This window comes from Tursiops truncatus, chromosome 18 (assembly GCF_011762595.2).
Source record: "Tursiops truncatus isolate mTurTru1 chromosome 18, mTurTru1.mat.Y, whole genome shotgun sequence".
Classification (NCBI taxonomy): domain Eukaryota; kingdom Metazoa; phylum Chordata; class Mammalia; order Artiodactyla; family Delphinidae; genus Tursiops; species Tursiops truncatus.
The window spans coordinates 76,475,245-76,497,414 of record NC_047051.1 but is presented as its reverse complement, the minus strand read 5'-3'; positions in this window follow the sequence as shown (position 1 = coordinate 76,497,414).

Below are 22,170 nucleotides of genomic sequence, written 5' to 3'. Positions count from 1 at the left end.
TGCATGGACTCTCTCTAGTTGCGGCGAGTGGGGGCTACTCCTCGTTGCGATACGCGGGCTTCTCATTGCCGTGGCTTCTCTTGTGTGGAGCATGGGCTCTAGGTGCACGGGCTTCAGTAATTGTGGCACACAGGCTCAGCAGTTGTGGCTCACAGCTCTAGAGCGCAGGCTCAGTAGTTGTGGCTCACGGGCTCAGTTGCTCCGTGGCATGTGGGATCTTCCCGGACCAGGGCTCGAACCTGTGTCCCCTGCATTGGCAGGTGGATTCTTACCCACTGCGCCACCAGGAAAGCCCCAAGAAAACTTCTCTACAAAGAGAAAGTGAGGCTCTCAGCTCAGACAAAGTGGAGAAAGCCAGAGAGCGCCGGGTCCAGAGGGGTCAACTGGGTGCGAGGGGCTGTCGGCCCTTCCCCACCACAAGAGGCATTAAGGAGGCACCTTCCACCGCTGAGGGGATCTCGGTGGGAGATTTAAATAATCATGAAGAACACATGTTCCGTGACCGGGATGCTACAGCTTAAGAACGCAGAGGACTTCACAGCCTTGGGTTTGCACTAATTACGCGTCCTTCCTTCTCAACGCCAGAGCCTGGAACCCCGGTGCGTGACCCTACCCACTGGTTCCAGGACGCGGGACACGGCTGCAGCCCCCACAACTTTCCTCTCCATCCCTGAGGACAGCAGCGGTCTGCCCGGCATTTACAGGTTCAGCTGGAGAGACGGGAGCTCCTTAAGGCCACAACCCGGAATCACCAGGGGATCCCTGATGGAGGAGGGGCCTTCCCACCCTTGTGCAGGCGGACCTTCCCTGTCCCGGGCCTCGGACACTCCTACCCATGTGACAGACACGAGCTGTGTCTATGTCACAGGAGGTCTTGGCACTCCACCCAAGCCCCCGGTCCCTCGGTCAACACTGGATGTGTCCAGCCTCTGGTCAAGCGAACTCCAACTGCAAGGCATCGGCGGAGCTGGCCAGGGTCACCCTCAGGCAGGCTCAGCCTGGCCAGGGCCTGACCGGGGGCCCTGGTCAGGAGCCCACGGACGGTGCCCATTCCTTTTGGCCGGCGTCCAGTCTCGTCTGCCAGGCGCCTGTGCTGAGTGGTCACAGCCTGAGCCTCGTGGTTCTAGATTCTTCCGAGTATCACTTTCTCTGAGCTTATGCTTTTCCTTCATGGATGCTCTAATGGGTCGAGTCGTGCCCCCAAAAGACAGGTGGAAGCCCTTCCCCTAGGACCTCAGACTGTGACCTTATTTAGGATCAGGGTCATTGAAGATGTCATCAGTAAAGATGAGATCACACTGGAGCAGGACAGTCCCCGAATCCAATACGACCGGTGCCCTTATAGGAGAGGGGAATGTGGACACAAGAGAGGGGACCGCGAGAGAAGGAGGCCACGTGAGAACCGAGGCAGGGACGGGAGGGACGCGTCTGCAGGCGAGGGGACACTCGGGGCCCCAGAAACTGCAAGAGACAGGAAGGCTCCTCTCCCGGAGCCTCTGAGTGAGTACGGCCCTGCCGGCACCTTGAACTCGGGCTTCTGGCCGGAGGCTTGACTGCCAGACGGTGGGAGGACGAAATTCTGTGGCTTAAGCCGCCCCGTCTGTGGTACTTGGTCATGGCAGCCCCAGGACACCAATGCAGGGGCCCTTTACACAAGGGCTATTTTCTAGGTTTGTAAAACTCCACGTTTCATTGAAAAAGCTGTTGGACCCAGGTTCCGAGGAACGCAGAGAAACACTGAGCTCAAGGCCCTGACGCTGACGGCCTGGCTTCTACTCAGTCTTTACAGAAGAGCAGCAGCCGATCTGTGATGGAGAGGAGGCTGGACCCAGCCAGCCTCAGTCCAAACCTCAGCTCTGTCACTGGGCACCTGTGCCCCCCTGGAGAAGTTACTTAGCTTCTCTGAACTTCAGGTCCTTTGTCTATGAAACGAAGATAATCATACCACCTAACCTATAAATTTCCTGTAAGGCTGAAATTGGTTTTAACCCCTATAACAAATAGCACCTAGTATATAGCAAATGCTCAGCGAGTCTTATTTATTATATCCCAATGTAATGAGATTTGTTCAAATAAAATGTTATTTTTTTCTGTTTTTAAAAAACATATTTAATTTTGTGCTCTCACTGCTCAAAGCAGTTTTGCAGTTCTCTGGCAGCCATTTCAAAGGCAAGGCTTCTTCTCACGTGTGAAAGAAAACCCCAGACTTGTCCTAAGCGGGCAAGAAAAGACTTTTACAGACTCAGTGTGCAGCCCAGGCTTATGATGTGGAATGACTCGTGGTCTCAGACGGCCTCCTCCCCCTCCGATTGCACTTCCCCCTTACCATCAGTACCGCCATCTTCTAAACCAGATTAAGAGTCTGCCTTTTGGTTAATTTTCTCCTGTTTATTTTTCTGTATCTCCCCCCAAAATAGTAGATGCCTCAAAGATGGGGATTCTATGTACTAATTCCTTATATCTCTAGCCCTCATGCGTTATTTTGCATGTGGAATGACTTCAAAATATTTACTGAAGAAAAATAAAAAGATAAAAAGAAAGGTAACAGAGCTTATACATCACTTTCAATATACCACCCAGCCTAATAGGACCTGTATTGATATTAATTTTTTGTACAAATGAAGATATAAATGATCAGAGACTAAGCTATTCGGAACCCAAGCCTATGCCCTGCTTAATAGCTCAGAGTGTTCACTTGCTCTTCAATCTTTGATGGGGGTGGGGGCAGGGTGGTGATAACAGGGAATTCTAGGGCTTTCCTACCTGTCTCTGAGTATTAACACCTGGTATTGCTAGTGTTAAAATTAAGCTTTCTCCTTTAGTGAATTGGAAGAATTACAGTCAAATTAAAACTAGAGTAGGAAACAAGACATTTGGGTTCCAGTGCTGGCTTTTCAACTAATCAGTCATCAGAAATTCATCAAGGTATTTTATTTCTTTGGGCCTCAATTCCCTTATATTTTCAGTGAGATAATTTCAAGTAATTAACTCGCCATTCAAAAGGGTTTGCTCTTTTTCCTTTAGTATCCCACCAAATATATTTATTCCTTATCTGAATGCAACACAAATGTCAAACTTAATACATACATGTGGGATTATGGTTCTGCCACTTATAGGCTGTGGAAAATCCCTCCTCTGAGCCTCAGTTTCCTCATCTGCAGAATGGAACACGAACAATTCATCTCCCAAATGTTGTTCTCTGTACCTCAAACAGTTCTAAGCGCTCTACAAACCCTAAGCCCTTCTTCCTTCTTCCAACCTCCAGGGGCTGTTTCCATCCTGTGTCCTCGGGCACAGAGGAAAGGACTGGGGCTTAAGGGCATAAATGGCTCCCCCAAGGTCCACAGCCATGCGGGACAGCGCCCTATCCGAACCCCGGCAGCAGCCCCAGAATCTGTGCCTTCAGAAGGCACAAAACTGGAGCTCCTCTTGGCATGACATGGTGACGGTACAGTTAGGTCCTGAGTGCTCGTTAGGGCTCGGAGGTGTCAGCTCCCAGTAGGGCTACCCCAGTGACGCCACACGTCATTCGGGGAGCACAAGGAAGCGCTGTTAGTAAGTTCACTGGGACCGCGGGCGGAAGCCAGGACCGTCAACTCCTGAGAACAGTAAACTCTACACTCTGTGTAGAGACCATGAATGTCCCCCACAGTGGCGTTTCTCTCTGGAAGGTGACCTGAGGGGAGAAGGATTCCAGCTTCCTTACAGCAGCCCCTTAACCTGCACCCCGGAGTATGAGGCTGGGGGGCTGGTGACAGCCGAGACTGATGTAAGGTTTTCAAACCCCGCAACAGTAAAGCAAATTAAGACCCCTTGGTTATTTTTAATGTGCTCATTTATCACCACGCCCCTCCACAGGGTGAAGAAAGATTAAGACCAAACACTCATCTTATAAAACTCACCATTTAACCTCTGACTTCGTAAAATCCACACCAAGTCATATAATATTTGTGGTCAAACTAAAATTGAGGTATAATAACGAGATGATTCCAATAGGCTAGAACAAGCAGGTCTAAAGAGCCTGTTGTGCTCGGAGCGACTGATGCTTCTGAGCAGGTGGAAGGACACTAGCCAGAGTCAGCGAGTCCCAAGTCCAAGTCACAGCTTTGGTTCATCCCACTGTGGCAAGTCACCCTGCATTCCTATCACCCCCGGGTGGAGATGGGGACACCACTGTCCTACTTCACCACGGCAGGGCGGTGAGAGACCCCAGTAAAACAGTTCAATACATTCTTCCAGTGATCCGCCATTTATTGTGTACCTACTGTGTGCCACATGTTTACTGAGGGTGCAGCACCGCGGGGGGACAGAGGGAGAAATGAACCAGGAACTGCTACGCAATGTGCTGTGACTGATGATCGAAACACGCCCGGGAGCTGGTAGATTTTAAGGAACATGCCGCCGTCTGCCCAGCACTTTGTGCAGATGGACTGGACCCTTGGGCCAGCGCTGCAGATGCCCTCCTATCCGCCCGTCCTTATTAGAAATGCCCTCGTACAGAATTCTGTCCCTTAAGATGGTAAAAGCCCAGCTCTTTGCTCAAAATGGACAAATATCAGTGGCACAAATTCAGAGCAAGCTGCCGATATAGTAAGGCCAGTTTCCACCATCTCTTACAGGTGTTAAAATATACGTTAAAGAACAGCCGGTTCTGTTTTTGTTCCATTTGCTGTGAGGTCCCCCCTGGATAACATTCAAGGTCTGTAGGAACAGACCTGGTCATTTTTCCCGTTCGGAACCATCAATTTACTTCACTTCAGTTATCGAAGTGCAAATCACAGCTCCAGTTACTTCCAATCCTGGCCCCTTTAAGTTGACAAAGCGCAGATGAAATTTCAGCTTCTGTCCCTTGTAATTAGGCAAGCTGAGAGCTTGAAAGCTGGGGGTACGTAAGAACACTTTTCTAACTTGCTCTATTTAGTCCACACGGACGGCGAAGGTAAACAAAAGAAGCAAATGAATGGGTAGCTTCACCTCACGAGCCAGGTCAAAAGCCGCAGGAGCCTTCCCTTTTGTGAAAGCTTTCCTTTCTCCCTGGTGGGTGTGACCTTGACCTCAGCGCGGCATTGCCTCTGGCCTCCATGGCTGCCCTTCGGTGCCCTTCCTCATGAACTTGGTCCCATTTAGGGCCTTTCCGGAACTTCCGCGTCTTCCTCCTCTGTCTGTGCCGTACACGGTGGTGGTTGTGCCGAATCCCCTTGGGTTCGTAACCATTCCCACGTGTGGCAAAGAGACCGGAAGCTCACCAAGCCCGTCCTCCTCCAAACAGGCAGCTGAGCTACGTCCCTCGCCTCCCCGCAGCTGGGCTGGGACGCGGGACCACTGGGCCCAAGAGGTCTCCCGGAGGCCTCTCCAGACGGCCGTTCTACCTGCACTGTGGCTGGAAGGACCCCGGGAGTCCAGAAGAGATGGCAGCATCACAGAGGGAAGGATCCAGGTCGGTGCCCGGGCCTCCGTTTGGAGAAGGATGCCCAGGAGAGGTGCCCGTCGGGAAGGCCCCCAGCAGACAAGTGCAGGTGGGAAATGACCCTCTGAGACCTGGGTCGGTCCGCCCAGCAGCCACGCCTGCTCGCCGCAGCCCACACCTGCGCTCTCCCCTGACCTTCCCTTGCACGCTGGACACCCGTCTGGAATGTTCCACCAGAACCTCAGGACAAACTTGTCCCCCCAGTGAACCCCAATCTGTCCTTGCTCCGTCGTCTCTGCCCACAGAGGGGCCGTTACCTCTTGCGCGCTCGGAAGCCGGTGACGAGTCCTCACCCTTTAGCCCCGGCCCCTGGCCCTGCCTCTCCTGCCTTCGCTCCCAAATCCCACCTGTCTTTCTCCCTGGTCTGGCCCACTGAGCCCTTGCCTGGCCCCCGGGGCACCCTGTCTGCCCCCTTAACGTACAGGGATGCATGTTTGATTAAGACGTCACCTGCCAACCCCCCCAAAGCAGCTTCCGCACGGAACCCCGGGGCCGTTCGGGACAGGGGTCCGGGCGGGATCGGCCCCACACCCGCTGCTCCCCGGCCAGGCTGCGCGCCACCCCTGCCTCCGGACCCTGCCTCACCACCCCTCCCTGGAGGGCGGCTGCGAGCTCCTGGCACCCGATGCGTCTGTCCTCACTGGCCAGGCATTCTTCTTTGTACGCTTTCTGTCTCCTCTGCTAACTGCACACTGCTCCCTTTCCTGTGTCCACTGTGGCATCTGAAGCCACAAGGCAAGGTCTAAAAAGAGGAAGGGTCTTACCAACCACACTGGCCGAGGAAGGAAGGGAGGAACGGATGACAGACACTGCGTCTCCAGCCCCACAACCGCCCCAAACCCACGTTTTGCCCCCGTTACAGAACTGTGCCCCTTGGATCAGGCCCGGGGAGGCCTGTGTCCAGCTAGTGCTCGGAGGCCGACCTCCCTGGGCCTGACGCAGGCGACACTGCCAGGGGTCACAGTGCCCGACACTCAGGACCCGGGCCACTCTCGGCTGCCGGGAGCCCCGGCTCCTCCCTGACAAAGCAATCGAGCCTCCGCTGCATTAGGTCCAACGTGGGCTGAGACGTGGAAGCCCTTTCAAAGCTCGACCAAGTGTTCGCAGGAACCATCACAATTATCTTCAGTACCAGGGACGTTACGCGGGGTGGCCAACACCCAGGCCACACACACCATGGTGTGAAATGTGTCTGTGAAGGTTTACACCTCCCTGGCCTCCAACTCAGCCTGTCCCGTGGGCCCGAGGGGCGGTGGCGTTTCACGGGGAGACGGGTGCGGGGAGAAGCCCTGCTGCACCCAGATAGTGACCCACGAGCCGTGTACCATCCTCCCCACACGCCCCTGCCTCCACCGTCAGACAGGACTCGCCCGTGAGTCGGGGAAGGGATCGTCCCTCCACCTCGTCCTCTGGGGCTGGAACAGGGAGAAATCCAGGTTTATGGTTAACAGCTGGTTCCCAGCGGGTCTTCCAAATCTTTTACAACTTACAGTTAAAAGACAGGTTCAAAATTTAGGTGACAAGACACTGGTCTAGCCATAGGCTGAGGAACGAGGCTGGATGTTGACAGTGTCTCATGCGGAGCTGAGGTCCCAGGGCTGAGATGTCCTGTGTGATCCCCGGATTTCTGCTCTCCCTTGGGGCATCCCTCCCACCGTGTTCTGTGCCAAGGTCCCTGCCAGGGGCATTCCTGGTGCCACAGAGCCTGGACTTCCACGAAAGCCTGTCGCCATAGGAAGAGTTGGTTCTTCACGCCACCCGAAACGTTTGTCACGGTCATGCACTCAGATGACACCTGCGATCCCCAAAGCTCTGCACACCCACCCCCATTACCGCACAACAGTGATGGCAGGTGGTGCTGCTTCAAGGCCCCCTTATACGCAGCAGAGATTTAATATATTTGCCCCAAAAAAGTCCAGGGCATCATCGAAAGTATTTTTCAAGGTTAAAATCGGCACATTTTCTCAGTAGAATTTTAGAACGTGAGAAACAAACGAAAAAGTATCTTTCTTCCTCCTTAGGAAGACTTTCAGATCCCTTAAGCTTAAACTATTATAAACACCCTAAAACTCGACCCGACGGCCTTTCTCCTAAGAGGGAAGGGGCACCACGCCGACATCTCACCTGACCCTGTGTGCAGCCCTAGGGCCACACGGAGGCTGTGTGGTGTCTCAGAGCAGCTCCCGTGAAGGAAGCCGGAGACTCTGCCTGCACTCCCGTGATTCCCTGACCACCCGCTCCGTGGGCGCCTGTCTCTGGAGCTCCCCCCACCCCTACTCCATCCCACAGCCCTGGCCTCATCCAATGCTGTCCTGCAGAGAAGTCGAGAAAGAAAGATGCTGACTTGGCCGAGGAAAAGAGAGGTGATTTTCTGTAACTTGATTTTATGTAACCAAATGTATGCATTTTAAATAGACTCAGGCTAATATCCACAGGTGGAAATCAACAGGAATTATGTTCTCTAGTTATCTGCAGGCCCTCAGAATCTCAGCCCCAGAATGGCCGTTTGAGACCCTGTGCCCAACCTCAAGGCAGGGCCACAAAAACCTTTCCAGATGCAAGAGCCTGACTCTTATTTATAGAAGAAAAGTCACAGTCGTCTGCCAAGGATTAGTGCCTTCGCTGTGAGGAAATTCAGCAGCCGTGGAAAATGCTTGTCTCTGTCTGTCTCTGTTTCTCTCTGTGTCTCTGTCTCTCTGTCTCTGTATCTCTCTGTATCTCTATCTGTCTCTGTCTCTGTGTCTCTCTCTGTCTCTCTCATCTCTCTCTGTGTCTCTGTCTCTGTGTCCCTGTCTGTCTCTGTCTCTCTCTCTGTCTCTGTCTTTCTGTGTCTCTGTCTCTTTCTCTCTGTGTGTCTCTGTCTCTGTGTCTCTGTCTCCCTGTGTCTCTGTCTCCGTATCTCTGTCTCTGTGTCTCTCTCCGTGTCACTGTCTCTCGCTGTCTCTTTCTGTGTCTCTGTGTCTCTGTCTGTCTCTGAGTCTCTCCCTCTGTCTCTCTCCAGTTGGAGGCAGGTGGCTCTGTTACAACCCTCCCTGGTAGACGGTCCTCTGGGATGAAAGAACAGACCCCCTCAGATCTGCCCCGACACCCACAGGCTGCAGCATGGGGTCTACAGTGGCTCAGGCCTAGGACGGGCTGTGATGCCCAATAGCCGCATGGCTGTCGCTCTCCTCCCCCACACAGTGGCAGCTTCAGCGCCGGCGGGGCAGTCGTGGATCCCCAGCGAGCGGCGCACACAGAATCACAGAACGCCCCTATGGTCCCGGCACACAGCAGGTGCTCAACAAATGGCCCGTGCAACTCTCAGGAGACGCGGACCCCTGAGCGGGGCCCCTGCACTCCATCCTCGGCCTCGCCCAGCGACGCGCACGGCCCTATCAGACCGCCAGGAAGACGGTCGGTCCCGTCCCCGCGGGTCTATCTGCTTCCTTCGCGCACCCTCTGGGTGCCTTTCCCACGGCAGCCGGGGGAGGAAGTGCAAGGCCGGAGGTGTGTTGGGTGCGTCCCAGCTCAGAGCCCCAGACGCGGGCAGGGACCCCACCGGCTCAGCCACGCACGCACTTTGGCTGCAGGACCGACCACCCGGCCATCCGAGCTGGTCCAGAGCCGGTGATCGGAGACGGCAGAGGAGGCGCTGGGGGCAGAGGCCTCCTGTGAGACCACAGCTGGGACCCTGCTCCTGTGTTTACAGTGGACTCCGTCACGACGTCTTTTCTTCACATTTTCGCCACAAGCAAAGCCCAGTTTGCAATATGGTGGCTGTTAGTCAAATACCAGCAAAGCATAAGGCGATGTCGGCAAGATTCCCCGGCGTTTGGGTTTAGGAAGACGTGCGGCGCTCGTGGCGATCAGGAAGTGACCAGCGCCCAAATCCACCCTCCCCACTGACCCCTTAATACACGGCGCCGAACGTCAGCACCCAGTTGGCACTTAACCAACATTAGGCCGTTTTGCTTTTTTCTTTCTAGTGAAAGTTAATCAAACCGTAGCAACAGAAGTGAGATCCTATGAAATAACATTTAAACAAAACTGTGGAAAATATAACATACAAATGCTTCCAGCTTGAGGAGGAAATGAAAACCCAAGCTCAGCACGGCCCAGGAGCAGCCGGAGATGCTTCTGCCCCTGGGCTCGAGTCCCCTTTGCTTCCAAGGGGGCAAATCCCGGCAGATTTTCAACTGTTGTCACACTTACACTTGCTTCCAAAAGTAAAGTGAAGATTTATTTTAAATACATATCTTTTCAAATTTTGCTCGTAAGAGGATTTGCAGCCAAGAGATTTTCCCTTGAGGGAAAATAATAGCTTTTTCAATCACTAATATGCTAATATCCAGAAATTCAGAGGAAACCCACCCCGCTGGCATAGCCGCAGGTATGGTTTTAATATGTTTTTATAAGATACTAAGAGATGCTTTATTGCTGTAAGAGGTTTTTGTGTTTTCCATAAAATGAAACAAGAAACATTTTACAAGACAGTATATTTTATAAATAGTAAAATTCTTAATATAAATCTTACTACACAGCTGTAATAGTATACTCACCAAGATTCTTTATTTAATTGTGCTACAAGGTAAAATGACAGATAATTCTTCTCTTCGATAATACTGATAAATGCTCCTTGTTTGCTGCTGAGTTTTCAAAATAGCAAGATTGGTTTCTCTTCAAGGCTGATTAAAAAATCATGCTAATATATACATGCTAATTTTCTTTGTTGCCCTTATAATAAGACTTTGAAGTTGCCAAAGCTACCACTTTAGAACTATTCCAAGATTCTAAAATTAGGAGATTCAGTGAAGTGTTAGACTATGCACGTGGAGACCAAGGACACAAACGTCCTGCACAATTCCAAGTCTCTGAATTTGGAAATGCCAGAAAGTTTCATCAAACAAAGCACTGCGTTCTTCTATCAATTCTTCTTTATAACTGCCAAGGGTGTCAGGATATAAAATAAGGACATTATTCATTCATGCACTTATTTCTTCCCCTCTGGGTCAGGTTTATCCCCCAACCTCACTGATTTACACCACACACGCACACCCCCCTTTCCTGTCGGTTGAGCATCTGCGTGAATCCACGGTCACACTGAACAGAGTGCGGGGCACGTGCAGGACCTCAGGGGCTGTATCAGGTGGTGCTGCGATGGAACCCCTCGCACCCCGCAGTCCCCTCTGCCACGTGATGGCGTCCTCGGACGTACACGAGATGGAGAACTGAGCATGTTCACCCTCTTAGAACAAACTGTGCCAAGCCAAATACCAGCACACCTCGTTTTACTGTGTTTGCAGATACTGCATTTTTCACAAACTGATGGTATGGGGCAACCCTACGTCGAGCAAGTCTATTGGCCCATTTTTTTCTAACAGCACTTGCTCACTTCGTGTCTCTACGTCACATTTTGGTAATTCTCGCAATATTTCAGACTTCTCGTCATCATTATATTTGTAAGGTCGTCTGTGATCAGTGATCTCTGATGTTACTACTGAAGGCGCCGATGATGGTCAGCATTTTTCAGCAATAAAGTATTTTGTAATGAAGGCACATACATTGCTTTTTAGACATAATGTTATTGCACACTTAATAAACTACAGGGTAACATAAGCATAACTTTTATATTTGCTGGGAATCCAAAAGTCCACGTGACTCTAATTGCAATATTTGCTTTATTGTGGTGGTCTGGAACCGAACCTGCAGTACCTCCAAGGTGCCTGTAGATATAGTTCTTACTTTTAAATAATTTTCTTCAAACGGGAAAGGAGTGGTCCTGCTGGGGCCCAAGACACTGGGTGGAGTGACAAGAGCAGTGTACGCTTGTCTTATCTTAGCCACCTTCCCCCAAGTTCAGGCTCCTAGCCGGGCCGTTGGGCACTCCCACGTTGGGACCATGGAGGTGGACCGTCCACCTGGGCTCCACGGAGCCCTCTCTTGCTTCTTCCCTCGCAGTGACCATGACATGGACTCAGTGGGACGGCGGCACATGCAGGGGCCCCGGAGATGTCCAACTCGGCAGCGTCCACGCACACTGTCGGGACCACCTGCTGCTCGCCCATAGGCCGGGGTCTCGGGCATGGAAGTCAGGGATCCCTCCGCAGGCCTGGGGAGGAAGAAAAGCCCTGTCCCCACGGGCGGGGGCGTCCAGGTCGGCCCCCTTCAGGTTAGTGTTTGCAACCTCCCAAGGACAGCGGTGGTGTCCCAAAGCACAGGGACGTGCCCTGGGCACCCGACCTTGCTGCGGTGCCGTGGAAAGGCCACAGCCCTCGTGCAGCCAGGCCTCTGCAGGGTGGAAGCGCTTCATCAACTTGCAATTACACACTGATGAAACAATGAGGCGTCCCGGGGTTCTGCTATCGTCCCGACAAGCACTCATCAGGCTAATGTGCAAGCCCACAGCTCCGAGGGAGCCAACTCCCCTCTAACTCTTCCCTCTAGAGACTAAAGCATTGCTACAGACAGAGCCTCCGTTAGAAGCACCGTAAACTAACCATGAGTCATGTTCAAACAGTCTGACCCTCCCTGCCACAAATCGTGGCGTGTTTTCCAAGAGGTCTTCTTTGGGTTCGGGGGATTTGCATAGTGCAAGTGCAGGAAGAAGTGTCGAGAATAGACAATGACCTGTTTGCCTTGTAACTTCACAGAAAGGGGAAAAAACTGAAATGACGTATTCTTCATCGGCGTAGCTTTTCCTCTTGTAACAGCTGAGAAGGCGAAACAGAACAATGCTCTTGTCAGCCCACAACACCAGACGGGGACGCGGGAGATGAAGGGGGCGGGCTGCAGGGAGCCGGGGCCTTCCAGACGCACGTGCGGCCACCCAGCCCCCCTCCCCACACCTTCCCAGGTACGTGTGAGGGTCAGTGTCTCGTGGGCACCGTGACAAAGTGACACCACAACAGACACAGCCCTGGGGGCACGAGTCCCGGATGGCGGTGTGGGCAGGGTGGGGAGGGTCTGTCCCGGCCTCCCCGAGGCCTCTGGTGGCTCGTGGCTTGGGGCAGCACGAGTCCAGTCTTCCCACGACGTCTCCTGGGGTCTCTTCTGTGTCCAAACTCCCCTTTTATAAGGACACCAGTCACTGGATTAGGGCCTCCCTCCCCCACTATGACCTCAACTGATTCCACCTGCAATCATCCTATTTCCAAAGAAGGTCACGTTCTGAGGTTCTGGGGGTTAGGGCTCCAACGTGGGAATTTTGGTGGGACATTTTCAAGCCACACGGTACTGAGGGTGACATGACAGGTGAGGTGATTAGAGTCAGTGAGGTCGAGTGATACATCGATCTCCTGGAGCCCATCAGGGCTGCAGTCGGCTTGCAAAACACACTGCACTCACCTGAAAGGGTGACCCTTTCTGAAACCCTTTACTATTCCCACACCCTAAGCTTTGCCTCACAGGACATCATCCAGAAAGACAAACGCCTGCGGCCTCGGGGTCTCACCTGCTGTGGCAGCGTCACAGGTGTCGGGGCCAGATATGAGCTGGGAGCAGAAGAACACTGACCTGCAGGCAAAGGCTGGGGGCAAAGGTGGGAAGGGATTCTGCAGCTCCAGCGTCAGCGCCGACTGAAGCCTTTTTAGTCTGTTTTGCTTCCAACCAAACGTGACTCTTCTCCTTTGGAGCCATCGCATCTTACGGGATATCATCGTCTGATGGGCTTGATCTATCCCCACCCTTTCTCCCCAGAGGCTGGAAACATCTCCCGAACTTAGGATTTCCCCGCAGTACCAAGCACGGTGAAATCTGGAAAGTTACTGCTGACCGAGTGCTGTCCTAACCCAGTGAAAGTCACTTACAGTCAAGGTCAGTCTCAAGTAACTCGCGTCCCCACAGCTGAGAGAAGCCAGAAGCCTAGTTTCTAAGCTGGTTCGCACTTCTGCCAGTCTCACACCAGAAGCCCCTCCACTCCCACAGACGAAAGACATCAGGATTATATTAAGGATATAATAGCCTTCTGGCCTCTAGTCAACCAGACACACACCCCTTTAACTTGTTCAGGGGCATTTCAGAGTTTCTGCTCAGAGTTCTGAGCCTGCCCTCTGAGGCCTCTGTGCTCCAGCCTCAGCCTCTGTTCAGACGTCCTCCAACCACAGGTCCTCTGACCCGCCGGTGCCCATCCCCAGGGCCTCTCCTGCAGCCACCACCAGCCTCAGCACCTCCACTTCTGAACCTCTGCTCCTCCCGTGCGTTTTGCTTAGAAGATGCCTCCCTTTCTCTCTGCCAGTCCCAGGGACATCCATCTGCAAACATGTTTCCAGCATTTAAGACAAAGACTAATATCTTTAATAAATAAAGAGTTTCTATAAATGAATGATAAAAACAACAGAAGAAATGGCCAAAAGTGTGAAAAGGCAATTCAAAGAAGAAGAGGAGGAAGAAAGAGAGAAGGGGGTGGGTGGGGAGGAAGAGGGAGGGAGAGGCGGGGAAGCGGGGGGGGGGGGGGGGAAGGAGGCGGGGGGGCGGGGAAGGAGGCAGGGGGAGAAGGAGGCAGGGGGGGAAGGAGGCGGGGGGGAAGGAGGCGGGGGGGAAGGAGGTGGGGGGGCAAGGAGGTGGGGGGGCAAGGAGGTGGGGGGAAGGAGGCGGGGGGGAAGGAGGCGGGGGGGGAAGGAGGTGGGGGGAAGGAGGGGCAAAATAGCTAGGTAGCACATGAAATGTAATCATCAACTAAATATAAACAGGTGGTGAATTTTCACCTATAAAACTAACAAAAACAAACATTCTTAAGGAGCTCACAGGGCAACAGACACCACGTCACCAGACCACCCTGCTGGTCAGAGCATAAATCCGTGCGCTGCAGGAGGCCACCCAGAGGCAGGCTGGAAAAGACCTCTAACACGTACACGCCACTGACGGAAAGGTTCTGAGAACTGATTCAGAGGAAATCACGAAGAATGTGCAAAATGGTTAGAACCAGGGTGTTAGGAACCAGTCTGAGTTCCTAGCAAAAATGGAAAACCCTCCAGGAGGGCCTGTGTCTGTAACTGTTATACAGCTGCTTAATGGAATAGTTCATGGTCATTTAACATGATGCTGTAGAAACACATTTGTTTACATGGGAAAAAATCAATATGCTATTAGGAGAAAAGAGCGGATTGTACAACTCCATGAATGTTATGGTTCTGTGTCTCTCTCTTTCTCTGTCTCTCTCTATGTACACACACACCCTGAGCATAGTGCCTGGCACACACTACGCAGCTCACGACTAGACAATATGCACGACTAAGTCAGTGTGCATCGCAGGGGGGAGGCTTTCTGCAAAGACGCATGCCACCGTGCCACCAGTTTTGTCTTGGTTAGTCAGGTACAACTGTTTTTAGTCTATTTTTTTTTTACTTGTCTGTATTGCCTGATTTGGGGTAATAGCTGTGTCTAGTTTTGTTATATAAAATAATACCGGGTACTACATTAAAATACAAAGTAAATTCTACCCAACCTTCCAAACCACCTACAATTTAAATCCCTAATCATTAGAGAAATGCAAATCAAAACTACAATGAGATGTCATCTCACACCGGTCAGAATGGCCATCATCAAAAAATCTAGAAACAATAAATGCTGGAGAGGGTGTGGAGAAAAGGGAACCCTCTTGCACTGTTGGTGGGAATGTAAATTGATATAGCCACTGTGGAGAACAGTATGGAGGTTCCTTAAAAAACTAAAAATAGAACTACCATATGACCCAGCAATCCCACTACTGGGCATATACCCTGAGAAAACCATAATTCAAGAAGAGTCACGTACCACAATGTTCACTGCAGCTCTATTTACAATAGCCCGGACATGGAAGCAACCTAAGTGTCCATCGACAGATGAATGGATAAAAAAGATGTGGCACATATATACAATGGAATATTACTCAGCCATAAAAGGAAACGAAATTGAGGTATTTGTAGTGAGGTGGATGGACCTAGAGTCTGTCATACAGAGTGAGGTAAGTCAGAAAGAGAAAAACAAATACCGTATGCTAACACATATATATGGAAGTTAAGAAAAAAAGGTCATGAAGAACCTAGGGGTAAGACGGGAATAAAGGCACAGACCTACTAGAGAATGGACTTGAGGATATGGGGAGGGGGAAGGGTAAGCTGTGACAAAGCGAGAGAGAGGCATGGGCATACACTACCAAACGTGAGGTAGATAGCTAGTGGGAAGCAGCCGCATAGCACAGGGAGATCAGCTCGGTGCTTTGTGACCACCTAGAAGGGTGGGATAGGGAGGGTGGGAGAGAGGGAGACGCAAGAGGGAAGAGATATGGCAACATATGTATATGTATAACTGATTCACTTTGTTATAAAGCAGAAACTAACACACCATTGTAAAGCAATTATACTCCAATAAAGATGTAAAAAAAAAAAAAAAACTGAAATGGACTCAAAAAAAAAAAATCCCTCTCGTGAAAACGGTCTCCAATTCCTGCAGCCTGCTGTGCGTTCCCTGTATGTCCCCGTGGGATGAATTCCACTGAGCGCCAGATTATGAGCATTTGTGTACCGTCTGAGCGTTTGCTGCGTCCGTCCAAGGCCAGGGACTCCTCGGGAGCAAGGACTGCGTTCATCTTACTGGGCCCTCAGGGCTGCGTGCAGCCTGTCCTCTTGGAAACCAGTCACCGACTCCCACCGGGATTTGCCAGGGGGCTGAGGCAGGTGCAGGAGTCACGGGGAGGAACAGCAGAGGGTCCGGTTTGGGTGCAGCCAGAGGGAGAACCCGTGGAGGGAACACAGAAGCTTCTGTGAAGCAGGAAGCGCTTAGAAATCCATCACAGGGACCCAGGACCTGCCCAGAATCTCTCTGAGATGGAAATTCAGCAGACACCTCAGTGCATGAAATATCACCGTTCCTTTCATGTAGGGAGGGGCTGGAGCAGACCGAACCGGCCTGGGACAGAGTCGTGCCTAGATTTCGGACTTCAGAGACACCAAAAAACCTAGTGATCGACTTCTTTTAAACCTAGAGGAAGCTTCGTATTTTTTCTCATAAAATAAATTATCGATATGTAAGATACTAACCTCTCCTAAAGGATCAGTATTGCCACTTAAACCAGAATCACATACCGCCTCCACCAGGGAGTGTCTGATCTAAATCTCGGTGAGGAGAAAACCTACACAAAAGCAGAGCAAGACTTTGGCTTTGACCCAAAGTCAAGGTCAGCACAGGGCCTAAGGTCTGAGTACAGCCAGCTGTAACTCGAGCACTAGAAGCCAGGAGAGCCACAGTCAAAGATGTCATTTGCACGTCTCTGCTAACAGAACAGGAAACAGGAAACTATCTTTCCTCGTACTGTGCCTTTTAGGCACCGCTTAAAAATTTTTCCTGAAGTGAAACCTATATAACGTAACCCGAACCATCTTAAAGTGAACGATGTGACGGCATTTAGCATATTTCCAACGCTGCGCGGCCACCTCTTCCGCCCAATTCCAAAGCCCCGAAAGGAAACCCCGCGCCCGTGGAGCAGCTGCTCCCCATCCCTCCACTCCCCAGCCCTCCCGCCCCACACGACCGTCAGCCTACTTTCTGTCTCTATGGACTTGCTTTTCTGGACATTTCACAGGCGTGGGATCACAGATGACGTGGATTGTGTGTCTGGCTGCTTTCGTGCTGCAACATGTCCTCAAGGTTCACCCGCGTGGTGGCAGGTGTCAGTGCTTCATTCCTCTCTGAGGCTGAGTAACATCCCATTGGATGGATGGATGGACCACGTGTCGCTTATCCATCATCCGTCGGTGGCTGGGGCCCCTGTACAGAGCACTGCTGTGAACGTGCGTGGACCTGAATTGTGCACGTGCTCAGGCACTTAATCCCTATTACTGGGGGGACACAGCTAGAAGCAGGGCTGCTGGGTTCTATGATAAATCTACGCATAAGCTTTTGAGGAGCCTAAGCATATATTCTGTGTCACAGAAACACCGTAACTGCTCACCACTGGTAACTATTAACTGTAACTAATCGCCTTTTACTTGTTACCACAAGTTCTACCCCCGTCAGGCTGCTTTCCTGATTGGAAGGCAGCTTCTTTACCTTCTTCTCTTTGCTTTCTCTGAAGGTCTGGATAAGAACGCCAATGCCCAGTTGAAGCTTTCTCTTCATTAATATCCTGACCCTGAGACCAGCTCACAGCAGAAACAGAGGCAGTGGCGGGGACGGGGTGGGACAAGCTTCTCAGCCGCTCCACTGTCCGGCCACGGCCTCCAGCTCCCGATTCTCAGGAGGATCGCCCTCCGCTGCCCAGGCTTGTTTGAGGGGATGCTCCCGCGTCCGGCAGGGGCAGGGGAAGCAGCCTGGACCCTGGGAAGTCGGGGCTTGGGATCCTAGACATCCATTCCATCACCGAAAACCCCCTCCGAGGGCTCCCCCCGGAGCAGTGGCCCTTGGCCTGTCCACCTGCCTGTGTCTCGAGCCGCAGCGGCTCCGAGCTCCCACTCTGGGCGGCACTGCATTACAAAGTCTAGGCCCACAGAGACCCAGTCGTCAAACACTGATGAAAACAAATAGGGGTGGAGGGAGTGAGTAACCCTCTCTCCGAAATGAAGATGCTCACACCTTTGATCCGCTTCTAGCAATTCACTCTACACGAGTACGTGCTGCAAAGAGGTTTACTGCAGTGCTCTATGTGGTAGTAAATGCCGTAAGCACGTGCAGCTTAAATGCATTCAGGGGAGAGCCACAGTGTGAGATACATGACAGCCAGTAAAAAGAAGGAGGCGTCCCCAGGGTGATGCTACGTAGATTTAAGGTGGTCCTACAGAGGCTGCCCTTCCCACAAACGACCACACAAGGTGACCCTGGGAGAACCTGGGCGTGGGGCAGGCCCCATGCATCTGCTCGTTTTGTGGCAGCTCTGTGGCCCGGAGTGGCCTCCCACATTGGCCTGGGGAGGCACGGGAAGGGGACAGGCTGTAAGAGCAGGGCCGCCAGGGGCGGTGCCAGTACAGACTTCCCGGGTGGCACAGCCAGAGCCGCCCAGGGCCAGGCAGCCAGCTGGGGGTGGCAGGTCACCTGGGGACCTGGCCAGTGGTCACTCAGCCTTGTACGAGAGCGTTGGAAAACGGTACAAAGGTGTGGGCCTATGGTGCAGACCAGACTAACCTTAGCTGTGGGCGAGGTAAGACAACGTCAGGTAACCATGCGTGCTGGTAAGAAATCACCTCTAAGAGAGCTCGTGTAAGGTGAAAAACAGTATTTAGAATTTATCTTTAAGAGACACGCTTAGATGTAGTCATAAAGAATTGAATATATAAATTATACATCTATAACACCGTATATATATGATATGTGCACAATTGTAGACGGCTGGGTATACATACAGTATACACTTATGGATGCAGAGATCATTCCTGGAAGTATTTACAGAAGCTGGTCCCAGCAGTTGCCTTTAGGCAGCAGAGCTGCTTTCCATGGCCTGCTTTTTGTCGCTTATTTTTGAACTGCAAACACATACTCCTTTTTTCCAGCGTTTTTTTAGTTGCCGAAAATGAAATAAAATATAATGCACCTTCACCATAAGAAGGAGAAGATGTACTATTTGTTCCGTCCACCAAATGTCATGTGCCTTATTGACGGATGTGACATTTTAAAGCATTTCTGTCACCTTCAAAGGCCCCTCAGTAATGAAATGGAACACATCAGTGAGCAGTTATCTCAAGGGAGGGCATGCACGAGGCAGGAGCCCTCGCCATTTCGCAGCCAGGGAAACTGAAGTTCGCGTGGCTCTGAGGCTCGTCGGAGACGCCCAGAAGCCCTCGGCCTCCCCTGGCCACGCTGGCCAACACCATTAAAAATACTTATTTTCCCGAGAGGACCTCCTCTTCTACCTGCTACACTCCCCTGTGCTGTTATGGCTTCGGCGGGGCAGGCTTTAGATAGCTCAAGACCAACTCCTTAGACTAGGCAGAACAGAGCCAGATGCGTCTGACGGGAAGGGTGGGGCCACGGAAGACTGGCCTCTCCATTCCGCTAGCCTCCCTCTGGTGACCAAGTCCTCCCTGAGCACACGGAGAGTCACTGGGGCAGAGGGACACCAGCCCTCCCCTCCATCCTCAGCCCCCAGAGCCCAGGGCCCTGCACTCTGTCCCACAGTAAACAGAGCCACCTGGAAGGCAACGCGCTGGGACCTGGGTGTTCTTGCTTTGAGCCTGGACCACCTGCCGGACCTCCTAGGACCATCCTCTCCTGAGCTGCCGCCATTGCTATAATTCCTAATGCAGATGATTATCAATACAAAGGATGAAAACCCTTCCATCACCATTTAAAGCAAGGGCTATGAGCATAGGTGATACGACAGACAGATGTGAACTCCACCTGGATTCCAAACTGTGGCACATCTAGCAAGACAACAAACCTCTCAGCACAGCTTCTTCACAGTACACCGGGGCTGGTTAAAGCCCTTACTTCAAAGAGGCATTCGGGAATAAACGAGGCGGTGGACGCAGACGCAAAGCTCAGTGTCCAGCACTCCGCAAACGCCCACGCTCACAAACAACAGGCGGGGACGATCTGTAAGCGAGTCTCTACCTCTGCCAAAGCTTCACCTACCAGCACTACCAGCAATACCTGCCCACCTGTCGGCTGGCCAGTTACACTGTTATCGGCCAGCATCGCAGAATAAGATTGTTGTCTCAGAATAAGAAACTAAGCTTCTTTCCCCCGAACTAATTCACGTTAATTAAAAGTCAGGGAGTGGAAAAGCCAAAACGCCAACGGGAGTTTCAGGCGCTTTACGCTCGGCTTTACTTCTTTCTGGAAACGACCCAGGAGGCGGGGGAGAGGGGGATGCCTGGGGGGGAAAAGCACGATGCTTGTACTTGTCCCTGCCTTATTTATTTTACTGTCACTGGTGCCCTTCGATGCTGACAGTTATACAATAGTCAAAATGTCAAAAAGGAAGCTTGAGATGCCAGATTTCCACCAGCGACGTCACAGCTCCCGCAACTGTTGGCCGCAGGCGTCGGACGAGAGATCCAGCCTTCACCTGGCGTGTTGACAAAGCCACTGGCATCCCAGCGGAGACCGTGTTAGGATCAGCTGCCTGCTCCGCAATGTTTACACCCGCATTGATGTAGTGACAGGCTGATCTCATTACATGTCAATAACCCAGTCCTGAGGCTCTGAGGAGACCGGAAAAGGACGACAAGCTCCAAGGGCAATTCCGAGCACCAGCACCCAACCTTCAGACTCAATTACCGGAGAGCCAGCCAGCTGGTGGGAAAGGGGAGAAACCTCAATTTTACAACCTGACATGCACTCGCTCCCTTTTAAAAAACTACACTTTCTGCCTTTCAAAAGCTTGTTTTCACAGAGCCGATTGGCTCTTATTACATAACCTGTATAAATGATAGATTCCGGAAACTTAGGGCCGAACAGTAGAAAAACAAGTGTGCGTTGGGTTTCCGATTAGCACTGGCCCTGCCCACACCCACCCACGCGCTGAAAACCTGCCTGCACAGAGGGAGGCGCTCCCTGAAAGCTCAGATCCCCCCCCCCCCGACACAGAGGCCCGAGAAGGGAAGCAGAATGCATTGTTTGTCCAGGGCCTGAGCCTGGGCCCTGTGGCCGCTGAGCCTGGAGCAAGCAGGGTTCCTAAATCTTTGATGAAATGCATTGTGTTCAGGAGAATGACCTGTGATTTGAAACTGGGACTGGTTTGCCTGCTGGGCTCGGGTCTTTTAACGTCAAGCAGTCAACCACTGTGTATTTTTATTCATCCATCGGTGTTTATGTCTTTGTTGCATTTTGAAGCTCCCCACACTATGGGTTGAGAGCCTATTGGAAATGTTTCAGAACCACAGTGCCGGGTACCTAAACAGAACCTAGTAGATATTCAGAGCAGATAACGTAAGCGAGCAAAGGCAAGCAAGGCACCAGGAGTGACCTCCAGTGAAGGCGTCAGAAGCTTCTTCTCTAAAGGGACGGACAGTAAATATTTTGGGCTTTGCAGGCCATTACTCAACTCTGCCCCTGCAGCCCCAGAGCAACCATATGGAAATGACGTGTGGCCGTGTGCCAGTCACATTTTATTTAGGGACACTGAGATTTGAATCTCATATAATTTTCATGTGCCATGAAGCACCATTCTTCTTTTAATTTGCTTTCCATCCATTTACAAATGTAAAAACCACCAATCAAAAATGGGCGTGAGCCAGCTCTGGCCCCAGGCTGTCGTTGGCCAACCCCTGCTCCACTACTGAGAAGGGCCTTAACGCAGGCGGTGGCTTCATTGTTATACAACACAAGGATGCTAGGTCTGATGACCTCAACCTGGGGCCCTGTGCTTAGAAAAAAACTGATGTGGGTTTTCTTCTCCCCAAAGACTGACTTAACCCAAAGTATTTTCATCACTGATGAAAACTGGGACTCGCGTGTTCCAGGGTATCTGGCTTCCTGGTTGACCATTTTAAAATAATGTTTTCTAGTACTTGAAGGGACCACCACCGATTTCATGCAACTCAGGCAGTGAAAGCAGAAATGAGAATAAACAGGTTGCTAAACTTTGGGGAAGATCTTGTTTCTGGGATAAACACCCTGGTGTCTCTCTGGTAATTACAACATTCTGCTTTTGTATTTGCATTCCAAGAGCATACCCAGGCATTTGGGGTTTAAGCACACCCGTTTCTGAGAATGCCCCCAGACCTCACTAAAGCTCTCTTGTGGCTGTAATATGACTTAGAGATGAGCCAGATGGCCAGCCCCACAGGTCCTGATGATGCTAATATCCTAAG